Here is a 16,805-nt window from a genome sequence, read left to right as displayed (position 1 = left end):
TCACGCTTTGGTGGTATCTCTCCATTAAGTCTTGATGTATCTCGTACGTATACATGTCCTCATAGGACATTTGGAATTCGGGGTTCATTGTGGCTAGCATGATGCAATGGACTTTCGTTGCATCACGCTCATGGGTTTCAAAGACCGCCATTTCTTCGTGAGTAGCGATTTCTTGATTGATCTTTTCGAGCTTCTCTTCAAGGACATACTCCTTGTCCTCGTAGCGCGCAATCGTGCGAATATATCTTATCCATTCGCTAAAGTTCGATCCGTCAAAGGTCACTTTTTGAAAAAGGCTCATTAGTGTGAATGAGCTAGTAGCAGCGTTGTTCGCGTTAGACATCTACAAATAGAAAGGAACAAAGTTTGATTAGAATTAAGTCCCTAATTAAACACCCAAAATGAAAAATTAGGGCTACGACCCAATAACATTATTCACACATTAGAAAAGGGATGTCGTAATCTAACATGCAAATAATTTGGAGGTAAGTGAATGACGATTCACTAATTCTTGACCATGATAAACATAAGCTTAAGCTTTAAATGTATTGAGAATTCCTAGATTTCTTTGAGATTCATTGAACTTTTCAATGGCATGTTTAAATCTCGATATGCCCCTCTAGTTTGTAACTGGGATGTCGAGGATCACAAAGCGGGTGTGAATAACCATGCAAATATACGTGATGCCCTCATTGTTACAGTCATCTATTCGATGTGCCAGTTAACCACACACGCTCCATTGAACTATGACAAACAATGAGTCATCCTTTGCTACAATTGCTTAGAACGAATTAGTGTGCTGGTTAACCACACGCGCTCCACTAACTTCCCAGCAAGGGTACAAAGTGTAATTTCATGGGATTGCATCAATTCACTTTTCCTAAAGTAACTAAGATTGGAAATATTATGAAACACGTTTAGTTGCTTTATATAGATTCATTATACTTATTAATGAGGAGAGGATTGCCCTATCCTACCCGTTCGGCTAACGACCCTCCACCAATCAAGCAAGCGGTGGGTGTGAGTGTACACCCATTAAGCGCCATTTCATAGGCAGCAACCTTATACCCACCTTATAGACCGGCTTCGTGAATGAGGCCTACTCAAGGTTCTAAATGGCGTGAGGCGTGGCGTGGCGGCAAGGTCAAGCCTCAAGCTTAACGAGCCATGGCGTTTTTCAAGGCGTGATGTAAGGCGGCGATTTTGTATTAATTTAAAATTATATTACCACATAAATATAAATTTATATTAAATATAACTACTTTTTATAAGTGATAGATCAATAACTAGTAACAAAAATTTAATGAAAACCACAATACATGTATCTCCGATTAGAAAAGACATAACAAAGAGCAAACAACCGTGTCTCAAACGAAAAAACACGCGCCGTAACACGCCATAACGTGCCATGGCGCGCCATATCACGCCTTGCCACGCGCCACGCCGAACAGCAACGTTATGAGGCTTTTCGTAACGGCGGAGCCACGCCTCATGCCATGGCGCGCCTTTTAGAACACTGGGCCTACTAATGGTAAGACTAGCATTTTAAATCATATATATATATATATATATATATATATATATATATATATATATATAAAGCTTGTAATAATATAATAGTATAGTGTTGAATTTTAAACTTGTAAAATTCTAGGGTTTGAAATTTAAATTATTCAAATTAAACTTGTAATCATAAAACTTAAATTTCAAAACTTGAGGACAAGTTTTAAACTTTTCAAAACATAAAGGATCAAATAGCAAATAATATAAATCAACTAATTAATTTAATGATTATTTAAATTTGACCTAGTCAATATTACATGCAAGACAATTTACCAATTTAATTCAAATAATCAATTATTATCATATAAGGAAATTATCATTCAATCAAATGGTAATTATCTTTTGTTTGGTCAAGAATATACTCAAATATATGATAATATTTGGATATCAATGACCCAAAACAATTAAGGCAAGTATCATCAAGCAAAACAGCAAGAAATCCCGAAATCAGCTCTAACTAACGCTAGAACTCGCCGAGTTGGAGCTACTTGTCGAGTCCACAATGGAACTCTCATCAGTCAGAGGCACAAAAAACAAATTTTTCAAGCAAAAACAATCAACCAAAGCATCAATTCAATAGAAATCAATCAAAGCTCTGATACCATTATTAGGTTTGAGCCATAAGAACTTTCCTATGTGCACATGCAAACCCTAATGCTTGGATCTAGGTTTCTCTAATTGAACATGCAATGTATCCAAGGCTTATAATTCTAGATCTAATGTAAGCAATTGAATCATAACATATGAAATAAGATCTAGAAGAATACCTTAAGTTTCTTGCTTGAATCTTCTTGTTCTTGGAGCTTAGAGTCATAATTGTCACTCATCTAATGGCTTACAAACACCAACTGGCAAGAGGATGATTTGAGAGAGATGAGAGATAGGGAAATCGTCTCTAGGGTTTCTTTCTTCCAAGAGTGGACGATTTCCCTCACCCATGGGGTCTATTTATACTATGAGCTACTAGGGTTACACCCTTAACCCTAATTGAATAACTTAGGCCCTAAGCAATCCAAAGATCCTTCTATATTTGAGGCTTGGACGAATTTAAGATATCTTAACCCTAAAATTCGTCCACCCTAATATCCATAAGGATTCATAGCCCAAAGACACAACTATCATACATTTGACAGTTTATGCCCCTTTATTCAATTAACCTCTTTAATTCACCAAATTAATTCTTAATTAATTTATGACTTATATCAATCAAATAATATTATTATTCCTTTAATATATTACTCTCATAATATATTAATAATAATATTCTTCTTTCTTTATAAATCACCCTGTCAAGTTGCTATGGTGAATGCAACCCAAAAGGACCATGCACAACCGGGTCAAGTACTTACCAAATATAGTTACAGGCTTAGACACTAATCCAATATAGGGGACAGTTCAAATCAAAACAGCAAATAGTATGAGAACGTAAAAACACTTTTTATGTTATTATTCTACAATGAATTTTGTATCGACAACTTTATGTCATTATTCAGCAAAGAATAAATGAATAGTCAAAGGTTAAAATTAAAATTAGAATTTACTACAAAAATACACTTACATAAGTTTATAATAGAATAATAACATTGTAATGAATATGACTAATCGAAAGTTAATATTTATATTAGAATTATTTCAACAATATATATATATATATATATATATATATATATATATACAAAATTCATTACAGAATAATAACATATACATAGTGTTTTTACGTTCTCACACTATTTACTGTTTTTATTTGAACTTACTTCTATATATATATATATATATATATATATATATATATATATATATATATATATATATATATATATATAAACCTAGGTTATTGTATCTAACTATCATTGTATAGATGTAGAGTTGATTGTAAACCAATCATTTTAGTTATTTTGAAAAATTGATTAATACATATTATTGAATTAAAGATAATTGAAAAATACCATCCAATTTCACTATAAGGGTATTTTAGTCAATTGAGATAAATTTAAAAAAGGAAAATTCCATAATTTTGGGGATAATTAATCTCTTGATTTAAAAATTCAATTTTATAATTAATTCAATTTTATTTCTAATGTAATTTTTAATTATATCCAATTTTATATTATCATAATGATATTTTGTTAGAATGATATTTTATAAGAATGTCAGGATACATATTTATGACATAACACATATTTTGATTAAATGAACTTTATGAAGAAAGACAATATTCTTGAATGATTAGTTGAAAAATAACAAGATCATTGTATATTCATAAACATCTGAAGGTAGATTCATATATATATATATATATATATATATATATATATATATATATATATATATATATATATATATATATATATATTCTTTAAAGGAAACAAAAGATATCATAAGTTTTTAGTTTATTTATTTCCTTCCTTATGTATTCTATCTTTGGTATTTTCCCTTTTATTGCTTGGAGTTTGTTTCTCCCTTGACTTATATCACAGAGATCGGTTTTTCATCTCTGATTCATCCAATCAATAAAATACAAAAATTGGTTCTCACCCTATAATTTTCATGGTATCAGAGCAGGTTATTTAAGCCTTTCCGGTGACCATGGCGGGAGAGAAAAGAGGAGATGGCAGCAAGAAGGTGGAAGATGTAGAGACGATTGATGTCAACTCGCCTCTCTACGTTCATCCTTCTGAATATCCAAAACAGGTCCAGGTCAACGACATGTCAAACGATAACAATTATAACAAATGGAAGCAGGAGATGGTGAATTTCCTGGTTGTGAAAAACAAGATGGGGTTGGTCGATGGCACCATCAAGAAACCTGAATCAACGTCTCCTCTACACTCTGCGTGGGTACGTGCAGATGCAATGATCAAAGGATGGTTAACAGCCGTGATGGAGAAAGAGATCTGAACAAGTGTACGATACACAAACACCTCAAAAGAAATCTAGAGAGATTTAGAGGAACGGTTCGAAAAGGAAGGAGCACCTCGCGCCTATGAGTTGAAGCAAACCCTAAACTCCATGCGGCAAGCGGGTACCACTGTTTCCACTTATTACACCAAGCTTCGATCCATCTGGGATGAACTCCAAATGGTTCTTCCTACGCCTCGCTGTAAGTACAGTGGTTGTAATTGTAATATTGGGAAACAACTAAATGAAGTGAAAGAGAAAGAGAAGGCATACGAATTTTTTATGGGACTTGACGAAGATTTTGCGGTTATACGCACCCAGATCTTAGCCATGAACCCGACACCATCGCTGGGGGCTATCTACCACCTGGTGGCAGAAAACGAACAACAAAGGGCAATCACAGGAGGATCGAAAAGAGCCAGCACTAAAGCATCCGCTTTTTAGGCTAATTACAACTTGCAAAGAGGGAACCAACAACATCAAGGGAAGTAGAACACGCATGTGATAAATAAAACAACACAAAAGGCAACAAAATCAGAACAAGACAAGAAAGAAAAATGTACATTCTGCCAGAGAGAGGGTCACAACAAAGAAGGATGTTTCAAGATTGTTGGGTACCCGGAATGGTGGCCGGGCAAGAAAGATAAACCGAGACCTAAAGTTGCTTGCGTAGAGATGGTGTCGAGTCCTATACCAGGGCTGACAAATGAACAATATCATCTATTTGTCACTCACTTCAAAGAGAACGGAAAAATGGCAAGCAACGAAAATCAACCAAGGGAACACATGGCAGGTAAAGATCTCACATGTGATAGTTGGGTTGTTGATTCTGGCGCAACTGAACACATGACTTGTAGAAGTGACTTCCTGCAGAATAATACCAAAAACCCTAAAGGGGAACTTGTTATCATTCCTAATGGCGGATAAGGTGCCTGTCATGGGAGAAGGTGAACATACTCTTCCAGGAGGTGTTAAGATAAAAGTAGATTTGTTTGTTCCTAGTTTTGATTATAATCTTCTTTTAGTCGGCAAACTTGTAGATGATCTTAACTGTGATGTTACCTTTTTCCCTGGTTTCTTTGTTATACAGGAGTTCGGACGAAGCACTTGATTGGAGCGGGTAACTGATTTGGAGGACTGTATCGAATGGGAACAATGAAGATAAATAAAGCCCTGCTAACCACTTTCGATGTATGGCACAAGAGACTTGGTCATCCATCAACTAAGAAGATTTCACACTTAGACTTTATTCATGTTTCAAAGGATAATCATAAGTGTGATGCTTGTTTTAAAGCCAAACACACACGCCTTCCTTTTGCTACTAGTGAAATAAAAACTCTTGCATGTTTTGATTTGATACATTGCGACGTGTGGGGGGAAATATAGAACTCCATCCATGAATAAAGCTTACTACTTTCTTACTGTAGTAGACGACTTTAGTAGAGCTGTATGGACTTTTTGCTAAAACACAAACATGAGGCGAGCACATGCCTTATAGACTTCTGCAAAATGGTCAAAACACAATTTGGAGTTCAAATCAAACGAATACGAACTGACAATGGGGGAGAGTTTGTGTCAAACAACATGAGAGATTTCTATGCTCAAGAGGGCATCATTTTGGAGACGTCTTGTCCACACACCCCACAACAAAATGGGGTGGTGGAACGCAAGCATCGACATTTGCTTGAAACCGCCCGTGCCCTACGTTTCCAAGCTAACTTACCAAATACTTTCTGGGGAGAATGTGTTTTAACAGCGACTTATGTCATCAATAGAATGCCCTCGAAAATTCTGCATGGGGCCATGCCTTATGAGGTCCTATTTAAACAAAAACCCTCATACGAACACATGTGGGTGTTTGGTTGCTTAACCTATCATCAGAATATAGACACCGGGGGAGACAAGTTTGAGCACCTGGCATCTTTGTTGGTTACCCACCGGGCACCAAAGGTTACAAGATATATGATTTGGAGAGTAGAAAAATAGTTGTTTCACGGGATGTTCGATTTCTTGAAAATGAATTTCCCATGAACCACACCAAACCTGATGAAGAGACGCAACATGAGGACCTGTTTCAGCTTGATGACGAAAACAAAAATACTCCAATACCTAATAATGTTATGTCATCTGACGTTGACATTGAAGATGAAGTGGTGACTAATGAGCCAATGGAATCTGTGTCTAACCAAGTAACTAATGAGACCACCACACATGTTGAAACACAAACTGATGACATAAACATCACTTCAAGTCCAGATGCAACTAGCGCTCCGAGAGTGAGAACACAACCAATCCGATTCCAAGACTTTGAAGTTCGTCTTCCCCCATTGATCAGCCAACCGAATTGCTTCCACGGTACATCCTCTCTCTTGTTATGTTACTGATAATAAATTCACTCGTTCTCACAAAGCTTTCTTAGCGGCCATTGTTACAAGCAATGAACCAAAAACCTTTAAGCATGCAGCTGTGATCCAAAGTGGAGAGATGCAATGAAATCTGAAATCAAGGATTTGGAGGATAATAACACCTGGGATCTCACAGATCTTTCAAAAGGAAAAAGGGTGATTGATTCAAAATGGATATACAAGATTAAGTACAAACCCAATGGTGACATAGAGCGATACAAAGCTCGTGTTGTAGCAAAAGGGTATAGATAATTGGAGGGTGTAGATTTTCATGACACCTTTGCCCCGGTAGCTAAACTTGTTACGATTCGAATCCTTTTAACCATGGCGGTGAAAAACAATTTGATAATCCAGCAATTAGACATGAACAACGCCTTCATGCATGGTGACTTAGAAGAAGATGTCTATATGAAGATACCACATGGCTTCGGTAAAGAAGGTGAAACTCGGGTATACAAATTAAAGAAATCTCTCTACAGCTTGAAACGAGCAAGTAGAATTTGGTATCAAAAGTTCACAACTGCTTTACGTGAACTTGATTTTCAGCAATCTCATGTGGATCACTCACTTTTTATTCATAAGCACAAGGACACCTTTGTGGTTGCTCTTATTTATGTAGATGACGTTGTGATTGTTGGTAATGATGCCACCAAAATTGAAAGCACTAAATCCAGTCTGCATGCACACTTTAGTATTAAAGATCTTGGCAGCTTAAAGTATTTTTTAGGTATCGAGGTCTCGAGAACAAAGGAGGTTTTAGTCCTCAGTCAACACAAATACACCATGGACATTTTGGAGGACTCAGGCATGCTTGGTTGCATACCCAGCCGGTTCCCCATGGAACAAAACCTCAAGCTTGACAAAGGTGATAAAGAAGAGAGTATAAATGCAAACATGTATCGTCGTCTGGTTGGGCGCCTCTTGTATCTTCAAGCGACACGACCAGACATAACTTGCTCCATTAATATCCTCGGTCAGTTTGTGTCAAAACCTAAACAAAGTCATTGGAATGTGGCGCTTCGTGTCTTGAGATACCTTAAAACCACGATGGGCCAAGGTATTCTTCTTCCTCGCGATGGTCCAACAGAATTGGTAGCATATAGTGACTCAGATTGGTTGGGTTGTCCCTACTCTGGTCGTTCCAGAACTGTAAGACCCTAATTATGTCTGTGTATCAATCAGATCTGCTTGGTGGTGCGGAATCCCAATCAAACGGATGATGTCAGATCAAGTAGAAGAGAAGGAGAAGAAGAATAATATGAATCTCTATATAAATTGATTAGAATTAAAGTTCCAGATACAAAAGATTCACACACAAAATGCTCTCTGGTCGTAAACTCTCTTTGTTCATCAATCTTTCCTCAGACCCCTCACCCTTATATATATACATGAGAATATGGGTCGGGTAAACATGGGTCGTAAACAGGGTTTACGGCCGTAAACTTGTTTACGGCCGTAAACACCCCCTTGTCCATAAGTCTGACCGTAAACACATAAGATATTATATAAAAATACAATTTCCTAGAAAAGCAAAGTATAAACCAAAATATTGACCCAACAATCTCCCCCTTGGTTTATAGCTTTCTTTTCTTTTCTTAAATGACCCAACAAGCTCCCCCTTAAAAGTAGCTGGCTTTTCTTGTTAATCTTCATTGGGAACTTGGCTTCAGCATTAATCTTCAATAAATGACTTCATATTGAGCAGTTGAGCATTTCTTCAGAATTTGGCTTTGAACGCACGTCGGGTGAGGAGGCTTTACGTACTGATTCTTGAAAGATAGTGCTTTCATCTTGAAAATCTTTAGAGAGAAACATCAGAGAGAACAAATCTTCTAGATCACTTTAGCAGGTACAAAGATAGCAGCAGACTGATTGAGGAGGCTTCAATGCAATCCGTCACATATTCTTCAATTGCAGCTTCACCTTGCTTCTGGGGTTGAAGGATTAAATGTTGAAAGAATAATCTTCATTTCTTGCTCATTTGAATGTGAATTCTTCGATGCTCACGGACGAGGCTTTGGCTCAGAAATCTTCAACACAAACTCCATGAGTCTTATCTATACCTGAAATCACTTTTCAAGACAAAACAAAACTAAAAGAAAACTTAGCACACAAATTAAAACAGAAACAAAAATATTTTTGGATTTTTGATTTTTTTGAACAGGAAATAAAACAGAAATAACACTATTTTTGGATTTTTAATTTTTCTGATTTTTCTTTGATTTTTGAATTTTTCTGATGATTTTTTTTATTTTCATTATTCTTAATTTTTAATTCTCCCCTAATATTTAAATTAGAAGAAACTATGACAAATTTAACAAAAATAAAAATGATATCTAACTTTAAGAGTGATTTGGGATCAAAGTTTTTAGACAACCTTTATCCACTTATCGGTACCTTTCATATTCACATCTTTGTCTGGTCGATCGTCGGTATTGTTGTCCACTTAAACACGAAAAATTGTGACAAATTTAGGACATACTATTTGTTACAAGACATGGTGAACTTAAGTTCCTAGTAATTATATCTGATCCTAATTCCTTAAATACTATATCTTAAGGACCATTCATCTGACGACGACCAGGGATATTGTTGTCCACCTAAATTGAGCAACGGATCTATAGACAATCTTTGGGTGTTCAATTTTAATTGTACTGGAATATGTTTCCCGCTTCCTGATATGCCTCAGCCATCAAGGACTTCCAGAGTACTCTTTACACCGGGTGAGCAAACAACCATTCAGAGAGAGGATAGATTCAGAATTCTATTACTTATTATTTCAGAGGGGTTGAGAAGTAGAAGGTTGCATATGTTGTGTACCAGGTCGGATTAGAAGTCACGCAAAGGAGACAGCATATGGCTAACAGATAAGAGGAATTTCATATATATAACTTGCAGAGAAATAGAGTCGCATATGTTGTGTACCAGGTCGGATTGGAAGTCACGCTAAGGAGACAACATATGACTAACAGACAGAAAGAAAGAAAACGATTTTCTACAAACCTAATTTATCGGAATTTACCAGTCGCCCCATCCTACCGGAATTAAGGACAAAATCCGCACATCGAGGAAACGTTAAACCACGGTTCCAAGTACGAGTTCATTTAATGTGACGAGTGGATTCCCATATATATCTCCCTGCTCAACCTATCCGAGCGTCGTATTGTCAGGCTGACGGATCTAACTAGGTCAAGATTTGTCAAGACTAAGAATTTCTTAAGTTTAACTCTGCCTAGTCAAGTCCATTTAGAATCTTTTGTGCCTACCGACGCATCAAACTAGAGCATAGACCCTTCAACTTTGGGTACGTTACGCAGACTTAGATTGCCTGTTATCACTAGATAATATCACTTCCCAAAACATCTCCCTCAAGCACATTTCATTAACAACATAATTTTGGATTTTCTGATTTGATTTTTTTTTAATGTTTGGATTTTTTTTTAAATTATCTAATTTTTGTTTTGTTTTTATTTCTCCCTCTAAATTTGTGCATAGGAGAGAAACGAAAGTAAATGTGCAAATTTAAACTATCCTAAAACAAAAATTTGTCTTTGAAGCGAATCAGCTTAAGAAAAATTCAGGAGTATAGAGAAGAAAACTCAAACCGTAAGTCACCTATTGAATTTGCATCCAGAAGGTTTGAGAACAGCACACGTAATCTCAGAACAGATCCGAAAATTCTTCATGTCATTAAGCACTAACCCCGTTTGTGATCTCTTCCTTTCCCGCAAAGGACACATACTCTCAAACAAATGTCTGAATGTTGTACAGTTGATAGATGTCCCCTATCAAGTGCTAGGAACAGCCACTACCAACAAACCGAAGTCTGATGATATGCCTCCATAGCTGCTCCGACACATAGCGGGATCAGTTGGTCTTTGGAACCTAGTCCATTTTGAAACTGGGTCAACCTTTGTCATCCTTGCACGGTACTCTCTCCCATGACATGTCCTGCTTATCACAAACAGAAGATGTAGAAATATTAGAGTCGTTAGTTGATTTGGGAGATTGAACCTTTGGTACCCATTTGTAGTTGGGTTTAACCCATTTCCTTTTCGATCCGATGGGTGCCTCAGTACTTGCTTTGGAACTTGATGTCGGTCGTTGAGATGACTTTGATTTTGGCTTCACGGGAGCATCTTTTGGATTGGACTTCATGGCCGACAATCCCTTCTTGCCCTTAGGATTCGGATTCTTGGCCTTTTGGGTTTGATTCTTGGCCTTCTGCGCGTTCCAGTCACCATTTTCTGAACGTGACCTGGAAGGGTTTCTTTTGAAGTATCTCCCACTTTGCGCGTTCTGCCAGCCTTGTGCATAGTAGGGAATGTTTGCGCGATTTGGACAATTTCTGGCAATGTGTCCAGGTGTTCCACAGTGAAAACAAATCTTTTTCTTCACTGTGAAGTTGTTTCTTCCTGCCCCTGGTGGCATGTCTTTGCCTTGTTTCTTATTGTTCCCACAAGCACAATTGCAGGAGGCACTCTGTTTTGCTGGAATTGGTGGCCTGTATTTCTCAATAGCAGGTTGATCAGAAACAGCTGAGTTCGAAGCAACATATTCAGAGTTCAAGGAGATGTTGGTTTGTTCAATGGTTTTCTCCTTGTTCTCATCTTCTGCTACTTTACCTGCACATGAAGCAGAAACATTAGTATTTTCAACCTGAATAAATCCTCCTGACACAAATCCAGCTCGTTTTCCATATCGAAGATGTGGCTCCCTGTCAGTTTCGTCCTGTGTCATAGAGATGGATGTGTAGTTATGATTGAAAGGTGGAGGAACACTATCATACCCTAGACCCTTGTTTTGATTTTCTTTGAATTTAATTGGGTTTCATATAAGGATTCGACTGTCTGACTTGACGCAGTATAATTTTTAAAACTAATGTCTGTTTTTCCACACTTAATTTTTAAAGCGTCAAGTTCTTCAGTTATAGCAGCAAGTTGTCTCTTAATATAGTTATAATTTTCACACTTGTTGCTATACTCTTCCTGAAGCTTCCTAAAGTCCTTGGTTTTTGCTTCTAATTCAACCTTTAGGGGTTTCTGTCCTTTCCTGAGTTGATATCCTTTATATCTCAGGTCTTCAACTTCCCTTTTTATTAAATCAATTTGTTCCTGAAGAAATTTAATTGTATCTTCACTAGATAGCGTACATGAAACTTCACATGATTGAGAACATGAAACTTCATTGACCGGGAGGTTTGTGGAACTCATTGTTTTTCAACAATTCAAAGCGTTAAGTTCTTCAATTATATCACCCAGACTAAGACGATTGAGATCTTTTGTCTTCTTGATGTCAGCCACGTCCATATCCCACGATTTCGGAAGTGCATTCAGCAGCTTTTTGTTTATCTCAGATTTGGTCAAGACGATCCCAACTATATTCATCTCAGTAGAGAGTGTAGTAAATCGCTGCAACTGAGTTTCGAGGGTTTCTCCGGGGATATAATCGAAAATGTTAAAATTTTGTCTTAACATATCCTGACGACTCTCTTTCATGTCTTTAAATCCCTCGTAAACTTAAAAAAAAAAAAAAAAAAAAAAAAAAAAAAAAAAAAAAAAAAAAAAAACTATTAAAAGCACAACTAGAAGTCAAACTTAAATTTAAAAATGCCCTTTGACTATAAACCTCAAGAGTCAAATTTAAAAAATCAAACTCAAAAGTCAAACTTGAAAAGTCAAACTTAAAACTCAAACCGAAAAGCTAAATTTGAAAATTTAAAAGCTAAACAAAAAAGTCAAAGTTTAAAGTCAAATGTCAAACTTTAAAAGTCAAAATCAAAAATTTAAGTAAAAAGTCAAAAATAAAAATTAAAAATTTAAAAACTAAAATTTTTTGTTGAAAAAAGAATTTAAAATTAAAGGAAAGTCACTTTTGGGCTGAAAATGACAAAAATGCGAAAGTTGGAAGCCGTAGGGAATGGTTAAGTTTTAAATTTCAAAGTGAATGCACAAGTGGTTGGCTAGCCGAGATGGTTAGGCGCTTGGATTGCTGATCCGGAGGTCGCAGGTTCGATCTTCGGCTCCCCAAAAGCGCGTCTTAATTTTTTTTATGCGAGGCGAGGCTTCTGTGATGCGATGCGAGGTTGCTGCGATGCGATGCGAGGTGCGAGGACAAGGTTGCTGCGATGCGATGCGATACGAGGTGCGAGGACGTGCGAGGCTGCTGATCGAGAAGGCGTGCGAGGTGCGAGGACAAGGTTGCTGCGGTGCGAGGCTGCTGATCGAGAAGGCGTGCGAAGCTACTGATGCGATGCGAGGCTTGCTGCTGCTGAGAAGTGTATAAAGTTTAAACAATCAAATGGTTTAAAAAAAATCCCTTGTAGCTCAATTGGATAAGGCGCGTGGTTTGAAGAGTACAAGGTCTCAAGTTCGAAGCTCCACGCCTCTAAATTCCTTATCTTTTTATACTAAAGAGCTGCTGATACAAGGACGCGGCCGTAAACTCCGGACCGTAAGCCCTTCAAAGACCGTAAACTCTTCAGAAATCGTTGTTCTTGACGAAAAACAGCGTTTTTTTCACCCTTTTTGCTCCAAAACTCGATCAAAAACTTGTTTTTACGAAAAACGCGAAGAACAAACCCCCCTTATTTTTGCGAGATCTATTCAAAAACGCAAAAATACGTTCAAAATAAGATCAAATAAGCTCCAGATCTGAAAAAAATTGATTGATACAACCACGCTCTGATACCAATTGTAAGACCCTAATTATGTATGTGTATCAATCAGATCCGTTTGGTGGTGCGGAATCCCAATCAAAAACGGATGATGTCAGATCAAGTAGAAGAGAAGGAGAAGAAGAATAATATGAATCTCTGTATGAATTGATTAGAATTAAAGTTCCAGATACAAAAGATTCACACACAAAATGCTCTCTGGCCGTAAACTCTCTTCGTTCATCAATCTTTCCTCACACCCCTCACCCCTATATATATATATATATATATATATATATATATATATATATATATATATATATATATATATATATATATATATATATATACATGAGAATATGGGCCGGGTAAACATGGGCCGTAAACAGGGTTTACGGCCGTAAACACCCCCTTGTCAATAAGCCTGACCGTAAACATATAAGATATTACATAAAAATACAATTTCCTAGAAAAGCAAAGTATAAACCAAAATATTGACGCAACAAGAACTGGGTGTTTGTTACTCTTGGGTGGTTCTCCGGTCTCATGGAAATCGAAGAAACAATCTGTAGTTCCGTGGTCTTCTGCTGAAGCGGAATATCATGCCATGGCTACCACGGTGAGTGAGATTCTATGGGTCCTTTGGCTACTTTCTGAACTTGGTGTCTCTATTAACCAACCTACAACTCTCTTCTGTGACAAGGAGTCTGCTCGACACATTGCTCATAACCCAGTTTTCCACGAGCGTACTAAACACGTGGAAATGGATTGTTTCTTTGTTCGTGAAAGGGTGGAGTCCAAGGAAGTCATTCAGGTTTGGACGCACACAAGGAATCAGTTGGCGGATTTGCTTACAAAACCTCTTGGAGGAGATCAGTTGAAGTCTCTTTTGGTTAATTTGAACATTCGGAACCTTCATGCTCAACTTGAGGGGGAGTAAAGGAAACAAAAGATATCATAAGTTTTTAGTTTATTTATTTCCTTCCTTATATATTCTATCTTTGGTATTTTCCCTTCTATTGCTGGGAGTTTGTTTCCCCTTGACATATATCACAGAGATCGGTTTTTCATCTCTGATTCATTCAATCAATAAAATACAAAAATTGGTTCTCACCCTATAATTTTCATTCTTTTACATAATAATAGTCTTATACATTTTAATACAATTATACAAATTTTAAGAGAATGTCATAAAAATGAAATAAATTCTTAAAAATCGTAGTATGTTTAAATATACAATTCTTAACCAAATGCACTTTATCTTCTTCAATGGTCTAGAGTCGACTTGATTTCAACCAATCTTACGAGAATGACATTTTGTGAGACTAACGTCAGACAAGACTTACATTCTGTGAGAATACCCATTCCATCAACACATTTATCTTCATCATCTAATATATGCAATGTTCATATCTCTGCCCAAAAAAATTGTATGAGTACCCAATTCTTTCAGAATTTTATAATCTAATAAAAAAATTGCAAGTGTATTCTGAAAGAAACCTTGCGGCCAGCCAATTTGACCGTTGATATCCTTCTATAGAAAGGTATACTCTTGCTTGGTTACATACCTATTTCACATATCAAATGGTCGAATAAACATAAAACATTGAGTTTATTCAAATTATGCTTATTATTAGAAAAGGAAACCTTTGGAAGATAAAAAGTAAATGGAGAAAAGGGACTTAACAATAAATATTATTGGTATCTCACATCAGATAAAAAAAATAAATTAGCCATTAGGTCATATAAGAGAAATTGCGCATCTGAATTTAGGAGAAATGCAAGTTATAGGTTTGATATACATCCCACTAGATCTTTACCTTTTGTACGGAGTGTATCTAGTGAAAACATTCTCAAAGCCCAGTCATACATAAAAGTGCTACAAATCATGTGTTACAACTCATTGTGTAAGATTGATTTTTAAACTACCTTTATAAGAAAAATACATCATAATCAATCTTTTACCTTTATACAACATAATAACACATCAACACAATTTCCATTTACTTAACAAATTACATATCTACCTAATCAAATAATTAACCACCATTATTGGCAAAAAATAAAATAAAATACAATAATTAACCACCATTATTGGCAAAAAAATAAAATAAAATAAAATAAAAATAAAGCAATCTTCTACCATGAACCAATCATAATTGTTCGAGTATACTACAAAGGATAAATCTATAATAATAGTTTTTTAAGAGTGTCATGATACATAATTATTAATTTATCATTTATTTTATGGATTCAAATATATAATTTCTAAGTGCGTGGTTTGCATTCTGTTTACGTAAAACAAAATTTTATGGTAAATTAAATTTGTGGATTTTAAGGCACTTCAAAATTTGTTAAGTGAAAATCATTATCCAAGTAATTCTAAAATTGTAAAATAACATCACATACATAATACATTTAGTTCATCAATTTTAAAATGTAAGACATTCACTTTGTATTACATCGGAATTCAAAAAGTGAATTTGTAAAAGAGACTAGAGAATTAAATAGAGCTGACTGTGGATTGATTAATCATTCATAAATCCATCAGAATTTGATGTCAGCGTATATGAATAATCTAATAGCATCTTAGTTTAAGTTCCAAAAGCAAGCATACCTGGTTGTGGTCTGACGGGAGGGTTGTGGCAGCAAGATGATGAACATTTGGATACCAAGTGAGAGGCGATGGAAGAGAAATAAGGAAGACAACGTGTGTTGTTACCCATATATAGATTGTACAATGAAACACAATACTTCTAATCAGCATTTCATTGAACACCTTTTAGGCACACTCTATATCATCACAAATTCTATCAGTTGTTACTCATTAGTCAAACATACTACAGGTAAATGCTTGCAGCAATTTTGTATCCTACAAAAGATATTCCAAATCAATTAGAAGGTATCACTTAAAAAATCGATTTCAAATAATACATGGATTTCAGAGATGAGAAGAGAAGCAATAAAATCGATTTTAACAAATCAATTTTTGAGAAGAAAGAAATCAATTTCAACAACTGATAGAATGTAAAAAAAATCAATTTTTGAGAAGAAAGAAAATCGACATCGTTGGTGGAGGAACTCACGACATTGTTGGAGGCGGGAGGTGGAAGTCTTGGTGGACGATGATCGGCTGGTTGTGACATCGCCGATGCGGGAACCCATACCATCATCTTAATTGTGGGTGAAGAAATGTCATGGATCTTTGCCTTAGTCCAGTCCATTAGCGTCTGGGGAAAGGAGGAGAAATGGAGGGCTTTGTTATAGAGGATAGTACGATTTTA

At 36.1% G+C, this 16,805-nt stretch overlaps 1 long non-coding RNA gene across 1 annotated transcript; it reads right to left on the bottom strand.

Annotated features, from left to right (window-relative positions):
• Positions 1-14,305: 14,305 nt before the first annotated feature.
• LOC111904579 (uncharacterized) lies at positions 14,306-16,805 on the bottom strand. Its single transcript, XR_002854585.3, has 4 exons — positions 16,608-16,805; positions 16,139-16,393; positions 15,022-15,089; positions 14,306-14,936 (listed from the first exon to the last, which is right to left on the bottom strand). It is a non-coding gene; the product is annotated as an uncharacterized LOC111904579 (long non-coding RNA).

This window comes from Lactuca sativa, chromosome 3 (assembly GCF_002870075.4).
Source record: "Lactuca sativa cultivar Salinas chromosome 3, Lsat_Salinas_v11, whole genome shotgun sequence".
NCBI lineage: Eukaryota > Viridiplantae > Streptophyta > Magnoliopsida > Asterales > Asteraceae > Lactuca > Lactuca sativa.
This window is presented reverse-complemented; position numbering and strand designations above follow the sequence as displayed.